Here is a 13,500-nt window from a genome sequence, read left to right as displayed (position 1 = left end):
TAGTTGTGTGCTATTTCATTTTCCCTGCTTGGGCTCTACCACCATGTTTGCCTGTCAATTTCAAATCGCAGCAATTGCACGTCCGCATAAACCAAGCCGTGAAGTTTCCTCGCAGACAACCATCAGCGCTACGTACTCTGCTGGCAGTTGTTATCCTGTGGAGAGATGCAGGGAATGCCATGCCTCTCTTCAAAAGAGGAAGACGACTATGAATGTGTCCTGAGGAGAAGCTCGACATGAAGCAGTGGGGCACTCCTAGCTATTGAGCCAGCTGATTAACTGCTTGTGGGAGCACAGTAAAAATAAAATGCCTGTCTGTCTTTTGCTCTGTGACAAAAAGCTACAAACAACAGTAACGATAGTTCTTCCTACCAACAGTTAATACCTGCATGAATCATAACATCTACACGCTGTACTTCAGAGATGCAATTCAGCAGTACGTGTAACAGACCTTTGGTTTTGCTAATCATTTAAGAAGGAAACAAAGAAACACGTTGTTACTGAGGCTTTGACACACTGAAAGTGTAAGAGTAAGGGGAATACAACTAGGCTTTCCTTTGGTGTAGAAAAAGATTGCTGGGGAGGAAGGAGACAAATCAGACTTCTCCCTTTTGAAAGTGTTGTCAGTCTTGGACAGAATTCCCCATTGCTAACCTTCACGTTCCTTTTTTTCCTGCTGTAGTTGCTGCAAGATACCCTCCAGCATATGCACAGGACCTACTTCAAAGAGAACCAAAAAATCAACCTGAAATAGCCAACCCAATCAAATTTTTATAGACTAAAAAACACTGGCAGCATAATTTATTTTAATGGACATATTAAGCTTTCACCATCTGTTCTGCCCCTAATTATAAATGCCAAAAGAACATATTTCACAGTTACATCAGTAAGAAGATATTATTCATGCACTTACATGTTACTTCTACACTAACACTTCTGCAGTGTTCTCAGACTGCCTACGCAATTCAGAGCAAGCTGCTCACATCTGAAATCGAGCTTTTTGGTATAAAGCATTTTTCAGTAACAATGTTTCAGTGGGAGAGGCTTTAATGTAAAATGGATTTTTAAAGAAAAAAGTGGGAGAACGAAAACCTTTTGTTTAGCCTCTTGGAGGCATATATTTTTATTCCCTATAAATCCCAAACAAATGTATACTTTATGTACATTTGTCTCATTTTTCATATGGTTGTCAGAATTAAAATTAAGCACAATTACTGAAGTGCTCAATGTTTTAAAAAAGTCATTTAAGAATTGATTACTCATTTTGGTCACAGGGTAAACAAAATTTTTGAATAATTTCATAGCTTCTTAAAATATATTTTCTCTTAATGCACAAAAGTATCTACTAGATATTTTGCTTCTAATCTTGTAGTGAATGTGTGCTCTATATAGAGCTTCATCAATTCAGGGAAAGTATAAAATTAAATACAAGAACAAATTAAAAATTACTTAAAAATTTGTGTGAAGTACTCTCAAATACTTCACTAAATAGAAAGTGACCACATACAAGCCTCTAACTTGCAGTGGAGGAATTAAGGTGGTGATGGATTAAGATCTAGACCCTGATTTGATTCTTATTTTATACATATGACTTTAGAGAAGAACAGAAAAGAGACACCAAGTGATGTAATGACTTGCTGAAGATTGAGCAAATTTTGGACAAGACCTTTCCTCTTTCTTGCCTTTTGTTCCCCGTGTCTGTGCAGATGGTGTGTGTGTGTGCAGTGCCTATTGCAGCAGCTGCTTTCGGCAGTGCTGTAATGCAGCCACTCCCACCCCACTCCAAAGCACACAGATGATCCCCACTGGGGAAGGTGAAGGAGCACATCTATTTAACAGAGAAAATAGAGCAATTTGCAATGCTCACATGATCATGTCAAAGACCATCTAAAACACCAGCAACAAAACCCCTGCAAGTAAAGCTTATTAGTGATTATGTGAGAGAAGCAAATGATTTTGAAAACGATTGATCCTAGCTTAGAATTTCATCTCGTAGATGCATTGAGTGCATGATACAGGAGCAGGTTCTCCCTGAACAAGACATCTCTGCTGCTGGGCTCTGCTTACTGGAACTGTGTTTGACACAAGATGAAGTGTTAGCACTATGCTGGCTGGTATGGGATTACACCCCATGTGACATTTGGTGTTGCAGCTTGTGCCAGTTCTGCACTTAAGGAAAATAGAATAGAAAAATAAATCTTCCCTTTTAGTCTTGCTAAAGCATGATTGGTTTTGCTTTAGCAATTTAGCCCCAATGCTTGCTTGACCTTGAAAGTGGTACGCGTGGCAGTTGTATGATGAAGAAGAATCCTAGTCAGAAAAAAAGGACTGCTCAGTGTTAAGATTTGTGGTAAAGGAGTGCAGCTATCATAAAAAAAATCTATAGTAACAGCATATAGAAAACGGAAAATTAATTAGAGAAAATTATTACATGACTTACTGATGCTGAAGAGTAAGAATAGAAAGAAGCTTGTCAGAGCAATGAAATCTGAGGAAGAAGGATCTGAATTTCTCTGCTGGAATACAGTTTATGTTCCTGAATGGGGTGGGGGTGGGGGGGCATCCCTTCTCAATAACTTGATTCCTTTGCAACAAATCAGATACAGGCATCCTTTTTTATACTCTAGCATCTAGACCCCATATTAGCAGCCACAAAATAATTTTCTGTAACCACAAAGTCTATACAACAAAATAATCAAAAGATATAGATTATAAAGCACTGAGAAGAGATCAGGAGTAACGAAAGGCATTGCCAGCATCCTAGGGAATTCTCTAAATGAAAGGAGCAAGACGGTGCCAGGATAAAGGACTCAGTCCTATGAGAACAGAAAGGGAACAAAAATGAATTGTCATTCTAACCTGGGGAAAAATATTTCTTCACACACAAAGACATATAAATAAAATGCACAAAAAGCCTGTGAAAATACCAGCTTGACAGAAAACATCAGGAGATTTCCTTAAGAATAATTCTGATTTGAAATAAACTTAATATGCTTGCATTTCTGAAATGGCTAGAATTTGGTCCTACATACAGTCCGACATGACATCCTAACCTAGTTAAATCCAGACGGATTTTCATTCTTGAATTCCAATTTCTATCCTTAAAGGCTTTTTATATTGCAGAAAAATAGTCTTCGAGCTTGTTGAACGTGGTTTTTCGTTCAGCTGAATCCTGAACTATCCTGAAGGTGAAGCTTTATATTCATTGTCAACAGCTACGTAATATTTGCCCACTATCTAAAAAGTGAAAAAAGGATAGTTTTTCAATTTCATGGACACATGTATAGGACTATGTCTATCTTACTACAAGCATTCAACAAACTTTCCAAAAGGACTCCTATGCATCTGAGTACATCGGACAGAAAAAGGTATGACTTAGAAGGAATCGAGTGTCAGTCAAAGGCGATGGAATAACATTCCCTAGTATCAACAGGGGTTGAAGTAAGACTGCAGTAGATGCTTAGCTGAACCAACACACATACAGCTGTTTCCTTCTCTCCCCAGAATTTTACACACAAACACTTTTTTGGGGAGGACCACTGACAGCCAGTACTTTGGAGGTAGAAGTCTAGGTTACTCTCAAGTCTATAGAAAGCAACCACTCCCACTTTTTGGTATATAATTTTGGGGTAATTTTCAGGTTTATGTGAAACTATACCTTAGGAGAAAATTGTTCAGTGTGCTCTTCAGACATTCTATGAAATATTTTTTGCTTCTGTCCTCCAAAATTTAAAAGGCTAGCTAATGCACGTAATTGGAAAACATTACGTATTTTTTCATATGGATGCAGGCAGAACCACCTGGTCACAGAGACCAAGACTATCGATTACCATCAGTTTTCCTTTCTTTTCTATGCTATTGGATTTTTTCATTTTAACCAAAGACAGGATTTAAATGAGAATTAAAAATTAAGCAGTAGAAATTACTTTTCTATCCTAACTGTTCCTACGTAAAAAAATACTCAATTTTTTTACATTGCAATTTTGAATCTCCTTGTTTCACAGGAAGGATTACTGTATTTTTTCCTTGAGTCACAAGGTAATAAGTGCATTAAAATCTATACATCCATGTTAGACAGGAAAAAGGAGTTTAGTAGACAGATGTGGAATGGGAAATTTAAAGATTAAATTTGAATGCACAGGCTAGGTTTTGGTATAGAAACTGTGTGTGTTCATGTGCAAAAGTGTTCTAGCATTGCTGAAATAAAATACATATAAACTTTGAGAAACAAGGGATGGAAAGTCTTGTATTCTCTAAGTAAAGTGCTTTTCTAAAGTAATCTTGTGCATTTATACTGCCAAGTACAAAATTGTACAAATGAGACCTGCACTGTAGAAGCTTTATTTCTGGGGACAGTGCATGTTTAAATACAATAAAATCCAGTTTGAATCAAGTATGAAGCAAAGTCTCCACTAGAATGGGAAAATTCTTGGACTATCTTTAATTTCCAACTTTTCATTCTCCTCAGTGATCCAGATTTCCGTAAGTCTCTTGCAGACACTAGGCAATATTCTTTTTTTGTTGCAGACTCTCCTTTTTTTCTAGTGGCCGTTTTAATTCAAGTAAGCTGTCAGTGTGCTGTATTACCAGGTCAATTTGCTAGTCTGATAGTATTAAACTGACTTGTTCAAAGATAACCTAATTTACCTTGTATGCTTTTGTTCCCAGCCTCAGTTCATAATATTGTAGGTATCTGATGCAAAATATTACCAAAGAAAAGTTAGAAGTTTTTAGGAGAAAGGTTGTTTATGCTTTTGTTATCTTGAAATAACTAGCAGTGGCAGATTTTTTCCTTGGTGTATTTTTATATGGATTCTCTGGAGTCAATGATACGTTCTCAAATACCACCTAAAGACAGAGCTGAAATTTTCAAGCAGAAGGCGATCTGGAGATGCTGTTTGCTGCTCTTTAGGTTATTCAAGACAGCCTGTTACTAACAGCATATCTGTAGTCATTTTAAGCCTGCATTGCTTGTGTTCAGCATTGATTACCATAGCATATTCAGCTTTGCTGCATCAGCATGAAAAAATTCTTTTGATGTGGAAAAAAATAGAAGTAGAAGGCATTCAGTATGCATTTAGCACCATTTGTGACTATAAACTTTTAAAGTGATACCATGGCAGCCTGTAAATGCAGTAGATGTTCTCTCCTCAGAAGAGGATTTCCTCAGTAGGACTACGTGAAATTTACAGATGACTGCAATAAATTGAAAAAAAGAATAGCTTTACAGTTTTTATAAAAAGATTCTGATTTAACAAGTTCTTGATTATCAGCATGCATTTTTCTGTAGGTGGTACTAACTAGCCTTACAGCTGCAAGTTCACGAGCTGAAGGAAAGCAAGCCCTCTCTCCTGCCTCCTGCAATAGAAGCATACTTCCAGTTCTTTTCTTCTTGCACGTGTTTTCAAGTAGCCCTTGAAAATAACAAGAATCATGAAAAATGGAAAATAAGGGGCTACTCTCAGAAGTACCTCTGGCTACTTTTGACCTATGCGACACCAAGGACCATGACTAAAGCTAACTAAAATTGGCCAGGAAGAATGTCAGAACCAAACATCGATTGGTAAAGTGCCTCTTGTCCTGATTGTCCCTGTTGCCTCCTGGTTCATATTACAGCAGTAAGACTCAATTAAAACCCTCACTAGCTGTAAGCAATAACAAAGCTTTTAAGGATTGTTATACATATATTCTGCATGAACTTAAAAAAAAAAAAAGAGGCTAATAAAATGTATTTGCTATGGAAATGTATGAAATAATTACAGGATATTAAAAAATGCTTTTATCTCTTAACACTGAAGGAAAATTCTATTTCATTTGATTTGTAGACGGCATTCAAATTAAAAGCATTTTTATTTGCATGTTTGCATCAGTAAAATAAATTATTGATGACAACCTAACTAAATATTAAAGCTGAGTTAATGCAGAGGCATAGTACATTATCCTCCCCATTTAAGATGCTGGAAATGCTTTTAAAAATGCACGTCAACATCCAGGGAGGGTTTGGAAGCAAAATAATCAGGACTCCTTTTAAATGTATAGCTTACAGGCAAAGCATAGGTCCTCTTTGTTAGGTGATGTTATATTTTAGATATTGTTTCAAAGTACTGGCTACTTCATTATGCAGGTAGTTTTATATTATTTTAACAATAATTTAATAACAGTATTAGCTGTTAGTTGGAGACAGATGAATCAGTTAGGGTCAGAATTGTTTACGTGACAGTACGCTGTCCCATCCTCATGGCCCTTACCAGAAGCAAAAGCCCCAACCCCTATAGGTTCCACATTGCTTGACAGATGGGGGAAAAGACTCCATAAGAACTTCCTTCCACTTGTTACTGGAATGGTTACACAAGCTGGGTTAGGTGACCTGATAGCTAGGTGCTGCTGTCTATTTATGAAGTTTAATTTACTCCCTCGACCAACGTGCACTTGCTCTCTAAAATTTAATTGAATGAAATATAACAAGGTTTTCTATGTGTATTTTTGTTGTTACTGTTTTGGTTTTGAGTATTGACCATTTATGATGAGCTTCTTAGATTAATTGTTTAGGACAGCTGATTCTTAAAAGTATTCTGGGCTGTTCTTTCAATTTAGGCTACAAACACACATTAAAATGTCATATATGGACAACTAATCAATTCTATATTCATGCACGTTAATTCCTGACAGTTTTCTGACTCTGCCTTACAGATAACCAAAGCCAGGAGGTGCAGAAGTGGCTTAGCAGAGCTTGCACACCTTGTGCTGTGGGTGTGAACTGCCACAGCAGGAAGCTTATGCTTGAGCTACACTTAAACTACCCTGGGTGTCTCCAGCTTATTGTATTGTGCACACGTGCACAGGCACAATGACTATTAAAATAGGATTTGGATAAATATAAATTGGGAAACAAATTGGCAGTTAGTTTTCTCACCAGTCCTTTCAGTGCTGGTGAGGAAGGTCATAGTAGTATGTATTTATGGATATGCTATCAATCCTCGTCAAGGTCTGTGTACATAGAAATTTGCTTCTGTGGCTAAGATATGAAACTGGAATTTCAGCTGAATATCCTGAATACATATTTCAGATTGCATTTTTATTTATATTTAGTTATAGCTTCTTTAGATGCATGTGTGAATTTCATTCAGATGTGCATGCTCTGAGCATTTCCATGTGTCTCATTTAGGCAGTGAAATTCTGATCTTGCTTCAGGAGCGTCTAAGGCAAGTCTTTGTGACTAAGCAGCACCGACATTCTGAGCAAGATTACCAGAGACAGCAGGTAGAGAAAAAATAGGGTATGTTTGGAAGATACTTGGAAACATTAAAAGGAAAGAAGCTTGATAGCTAATTAAAGGCAGCTTAAAGTAATTGAGGTGATTCTTAATTCTCTCTGCCAACTTTGTTTTTTGAACATACAGATCTTTTCCAGTGATAATCTCTTAAATGTATGAAAAGCCAAGCAGAAATTGGATATTCTTTGGAAATAATTAAATTGAACAGACCCAAAGCTGTAAAGAAACTGTACGCACTGGAGAAACAATTTTTGCTAATCTTTTGGTTACAATATTCTTAAAAGGTAGCAGTTATAGTGACTGTAGATAAATTTAATATTTTAAATTGAAATCCATCTAAGTAACATGATAAAAAATAAACACAGCTCTTGTGGAAACAGTTGTAACATTCTTTTCAGGAATTCCCATCTCTTCTCATCAGGCAGCCTACCCCTAACACATTTAGTACTTTGCCACCGGAGATAAATGGAGTAAACACATTTTCTAAGTGAGTCAAAAGAAAATTTTATCCACAGGAAAACATCCTCTGAATTTATAGATGCATTATAGATGATTGGCTTTGATCTCTACACTAAGCACCAGGCACAAGATACTCAAGATGTGCAAGAGCTCTGATTTACTTTGAGCTAACAAATTTCATTATTCCTATGTTTCCAAATGTTAAATGATTGGCTTGAGGCCTGTTCGAACAGCATGCCCAGCTTAATCATGTGAAAAAAGATGGTTTTTATTTTGGAGAATTTTATTTTGAAACACCAACTAACTAGCATTTCAGACAACTGTTAAAGGAATAAGAAACTGAAGTACAGAAGGAAGATGTGTGATAGAACAAGGTGTGGAAATCTAAAATCTGTGAAATGTGAAACCATCAAAGTCCATGGCACAGATTACCAGCCCAGTATGGTGTATTAAACACTCTGAGTTCCATTATTTCTTACATGGAGCCACTTGTATGGCTCAGTAGTGAATTTGCTAATGACAGGAATGGAATGAAGGGAGGGAGGGAGAAGTGTAAAAGTAAGGTAGTAAAAATAAATTTTAGACACTGCAATTTGTACTGTATCATTACAGTGTGGAACAAACATGTATGCTTCCCTTTTCAAAGTCAAACTCAGAGAAAGTGAACATGAAGAAAATTGCACTGAGGTTGTTTAGATTCATGTGTCATCTGTTGCTAGGAAGGAAGTATAGTGCTTTTGAAAGGCTCTTGGTGCAGGAAACTGGAGACTGAAATCCTCTAAACATCTAGAACAGATTTAATGCAAGCACCTAAAATAAATGTGTTTTTTTTTTTTTTTTAAACTGCAGTCTTCATACATGCAGTTGAGTGTTTTAAGATGTAAGATTACTATTAGCTTGCCATTAGCAGCTATGCAGTCTTTGGCTTTTCTCAGAAAATGTCTTCAAAGGTTTCTAAGTACTCTTACACCCTGGTGAGATTAATTCAGACATGAAGTTGGGTTCCTATAAGCTAGCAAAGGGCACAGCTATGAAATTGTTGAAAGGTTTGTTTTTAATAAAGAGTTAAGCCTCATTGTTTTAAGTTATTTAGTTATGGTTTATAAGAAAAAAATGGTTTGCCTGTAACTGTGGCAGTAGATGCAGGACTTCTCTCTGAGAAGCGTTTTATTTTTATTATTTTATTTATTTTTCCTTGGTAGAATGTTTCTTGGAGAGAACGCATGCTAAGGAAATGCTGTTTATGAAAGACAACATGAAATCCTGAATCAGTATAAAGATCTCATCTGCCTTGTGCTTTTCTGAGCAATAGCAAAGAACTGCTGTAGCTGACATTAACTTTTGTAGTGCCTTAATGCTTGATAGCCAAATTCCCCAGTACTCTGCAATTGAGGTGTTACACTGCATTCAATCTGGTTCTCATAAGGTATTAATATGTTGTAGAACACACTCTTCTTATCTGCTTTGAGAAGTAAAACATTTGCATTTCAGAAAGATTGCTTTCAGCAGCTTGGCTGTAAACAGTATTACATCTCTTCAGAAATGCAAGAGTTTTGTGGAACACTTTCTTGCTCAGAAGTGCCGCAGGTTAATCATTTTGTCTCTGATTACTAGTTTTCCCCCCAAAATAATTTGACCTGCTGATACATGAAGTGATTTTGTACAGTGACTTTGTCTGGTGTGTCCTAATAATAACATTGTTTTTTGTATTCAACATTTTTGAATTTTTAATTGTTTCAAGTGATAATTACCTGTCTTCTCTGGACAAAGTCATTTCATTTAAATTGTGGCTCTCCGCAGATTAGAGATCAGATTCTCTGTAGTACAGATGAAAAGAACCAATCTTGACCTAAAAGTTCAGAAAACTGGTGCATACTAACTTTAATTCAATAGTCTATCAATTATTTATATACATTTGTTTTGATCAATATTTCTTTTTTAGTAGTCCTAGCAATAATTTGTGAATTTGTTACAACTAGTCAAAGGCAGAGTTTGACTTTGGTAATGTAAGAGCAGCTGTGCTGGCTTAGAAGAAAGATCAGGCCCAGCATCCTGTCTCCCCAGTGGCCAACAGCAGATACTTACAGGAGATAAGGACATAATATCTAAGACAGTGTAATATCCAATGACTGCTCCCCAGAACAGTCTCCCTGTTTACAGGAATTTGGGACTCCATTTTTTTGTTATCACTTTAAAATTGCTTTTTTCTTGGGATGTCATTTTTTTTGGGGGGGGGGACAGACAGGATTACCATCTAATTCTTCATTTTTAAAAGACATTTTAAATTAGTCTTACAAATAAGTGAGACTTCCACTGTAAAAGAAAAGTAGAAGTTATTCTGCTTTGCCTAACAGACTTTTCAAGGTAGGTCTTGTTCACTGAGTGTCAGGCTCCAACAAGGTTTGGTCAGGTCTTCATATTCAGAAGTTATATTTTAATTATGTATTTCCCTGTTTATTGCTTGTAATCTAATAGAAAGATGTGTTGTGGCTATGGTGCTTATTTGGGAACCAAGCTACAAAGGACCCAAAGGACCACCTCGTGTACTTCAGCCTGGATCTTAAAAGAGCAGTAGGTGTGTGTTCGTGAAATTGAACAGGCAGCTCCATGCTCTAAGGATGTGAGTCTTAGATGGTGAACTTACTCCTATTCTCAAAATGAAATGACTAAGTACTTTGCTGTGCAAAGGACAAAATAGGCATTTGCGTAAACTATGCAGTTCACACAGATATGAGATTTGCTTCTGCCAGACACAGTGAGGTCCAGCGCACATGCTGCTTCTTGGGCCTCCTTGAAAGTATGAGCGTGGTATTTAATATCCCAGCCTTAAAGGGGGCTGCTGGACTTGCTGTGCCTTAATGGAAATAAATTCAAGTACAGATAGTGAAGTCTCATCTGTTTTCCCTTTATACAGCACATTCCTAGTCCCCGTAGCTATAGGAAATGGGGAGCTGACAACAGAAGGTAAGTAAGAATAATTCATTTGTCTCTATCCATTTAAGCTAGTCTTCTTAGGTTAAAGCACACCTCCTTCATGTGCTCGTATAGCATCTAGCACAGGGTTGTGTGTGTCAGGCCACTGCTTATCTCTAATTCTAATACCAAATTATAGTTTAAAGCACATAATTATGGTTGGTGCTTTGTTTTCAGTAACTGTGAGAACCTACTGAGCTATATGGCAGTATTACTCAGAGCTTCTAAATAATTTCACATTCAAAATCCTTATTTAAGAGGAAAGCTCTTACTTTCATGAAACGTTCATAGACAATTTTTCTGCTGGCATTTGATGGGAAAGCTGGTGGTATAAAGGTTTCAAGCTATCTCAAGTATCTACTAAAGTGATTGACAGAGTATTTATCTTCTAACCAGTTTCACAAATTGAAGAGAATTTTACTGATGTGCAATATATGCCTTAGACAGGGAAAAATCTAATCTTGCTTTTCAAATGAAGTGATCATCTGCTATGGAGCAGTGTGCCTGGAACATAACCAGCTGCAGGCTACAGATATTTTTTCAAAGCTTGCAAATGTAAAATCTCATGACATAATTCACTGCTAACAAAATCTGATTATCTTCATTATTTACTATTCTCATTAAATCTACAATTTGTAAAATGTCTCACAATTTAACCTTGCTGATTCTGCTTAACAAAGGCAGAATATTTTATCTTGAAAAGGATTAACACAATAGTCTACTTCTGTATTATTTCAGTGGATTTTTTTATTTACTAAATCTGCCAGCAGCTCAAGTATTTGCATTTGAAAGAGACAATATTGTGCTAACAGGAGAAAAAATGGAACCTAATCCTTTTACGCTAATTGGATGGGGAGGGTGCTAATGGCTTTCAGCAAGGTTTTTAGAGGTTTCATCAGTAGGAAGAACTCTATGCGATTTCAAAAACTGTAAAATCTGTTCTGTATTTATACTGCAAATAATACTCAGTGGTATCTGTTCTTGACTGTATTTCCACCTGGAAACTAGTCTGAATCCAGTAAACTCCTTAAAGGATTTCCTGCATTTTATTTTTAAATGAGACTTAAGCACCTAAGTGTGCTGAATAAATGGCCATATAATAAATCCTTTTATACTCTTTGGAGTACGGTTATACTCTTATACTCTTAAGGACTACGGTTAGCAATACATTTTTGAATGACTAAAGCTACCTGTTTATGCCTTATGATAATCACAGGAAGATACTAAAATGTGTATCTGCTTTGAAATAAATCTAAGTTGAAGCCTCTGCATAGCTATCAATGGAGCCTTTCTGTACAGATAAAACAAGGAATACTTTATCATGTTGTAAGACTGGGGGGTTCTTGGAGCAGGGCAAACAGTGTGTAGAATCTCCTTGCTGTAGTTTTGGAAGCTTATCACCTTTCTTTCGAGTAAGAACTCTTCGCTTCTGTTCTTCTACCAGTTTATAATATCTGACAACGATGATTTATTTTTTGTTTGTTTTTGTATAGCAGTCATAACACTGCAAAACTGATACTGATCTTAAAAAAATCTTTACTCAAGCAACTATATGGATTTGACACTATAGGCTCAGTATTCATCTTTGTTGAGCTGTGGACTAAAACCCTAAAGAATGATTAAGCAACATCAACAATAAGTGATGATTAAGTTTGTTAAAGCATATTTTCATTACCTCAGCAAAAAATAGCTAATCTTCTTGATTATGAAAACTACATTTTGTTGGAATATACATTCAAGAATATAGGTCTACATCATATTTTTGCAATGCCGTAGGATTTTACACTGTCTTTAGCATAGCTTTGTCTCTGTTCTTTTAATTTCTGTTGGTAGGTTCTAATTATAGAGAACTTCTAGAATGCAATTTACAAGTTAATTAACTCATTTTAAATGCTTATTAGATTAAACCAAAGAGAGCAAATATTATACAGCATGAAGAGGAAACCAAGAACACAGTTCAGAATGCACAATATCAAAAATAAGAATAATAAATTCATGTCTGAAACTACTTATAGCATCTGGTGAATAGCATGAAAGGAAGGGTCAGTGTTTTGCAGGGCTTTCTGACCTACAGAAAAGTAATTGTAAAGATTTCACTTTCATGTGAGGCAACAAAACATTTCAATTGTACTGGAGGATCATGTTTATTTTAATAGGAGCAAAAGACATTCTGTTGCAAATTACCTACCCTTTCTCCTGGGTTTTGGGGTGAGAAGGCAGCATGCTTTAGATGACTGGTCAATATCTGCTACTTATTTCTCCAGGATGTGTGCGCTCATTTCATATTCTACTGAAAATGCAGTTTACTAGCTGATAAACTTATTTTTGTTATTAGCAAGATAGTAACTCAGGACTGCTTCCTCCTTTTTAACATTGCTGCCTGTAGGTAGAAGGATGTGCATTTTGGAAGTCTCAGACTGTTGAGATACCTCATAAACTGCAGCTGTTGTAGCTTCAGCCATAATCTCTCAGTTTGCAGCTGAAACAATACATATAAATATTAATTTGTTATCTCTGAACTTTAATTTAACAGCTGATGGTAGAGAGACATGAATAAGATAAACATGATGACAAGAAATAATGGGTATATAATTTTCTTCCTTGTTTTCCTGTTTAGCTCCCCCCCCCCCCTCCCAAATTACACCTTTTGTGACTATCTGAGGTTCACCTCAACCATAGTTGAGCCTAGCCAGTGAATTATAAGAAATGGGTTGTGGGGTGGTTTATTTATTTATTTTTTACATTAGCTCCACACAAAGACCCTGGCAACTGCTCTTGAGAATAACTGGCCAGTC

At 36.3% G+C, this 13,500-nt stretch overlaps 1 protein-coding gene across 6 annotated transcripts in view; it reads left to right on the top strand.

Annotated features, from left to right (window-relative positions):
* APBA2 (amyloid beta precursor protein binding family A member 2) overlaps window positions 1-13,500 on the top strand; it is a 100,202-nt gene that overhangs the window by 34,486 nt on the left and 52,216 nt on the right. For 2 of the 6 annotated variants that reach the window (XM_040569868.1, XM_040569867.1), the window contains exon 2: window positions 10,647-10,696. The exons of the other annotated variants lie outside the window; for them this stretch is intronic. The gene's annotated coding sequence lies outside the window, so the exon portion shown is untranslated. The remainder of the gene's footprint in view (window positions 1-10,646; window positions 10,697-13,500) is intronic. 6 annotated transcript variants of the gene reach the window in all.

This window comes from Cygnus olor, chromosome 11, assembly GCF_009769625.2.
Source record: "Cygnus olor isolate bCygOlo1 chromosome 11, bCygOlo1.pri.v2, whole genome shotgun sequence".
NCBI classification, from domain to species: Eukaryota; Metazoa; Chordata; class Aves; order Anseriformes; family Anatidae; genus Cygnus; species Cygnus olor.
This window is presented reverse-complemented; position numbering and strand designations above follow the sequence as displayed.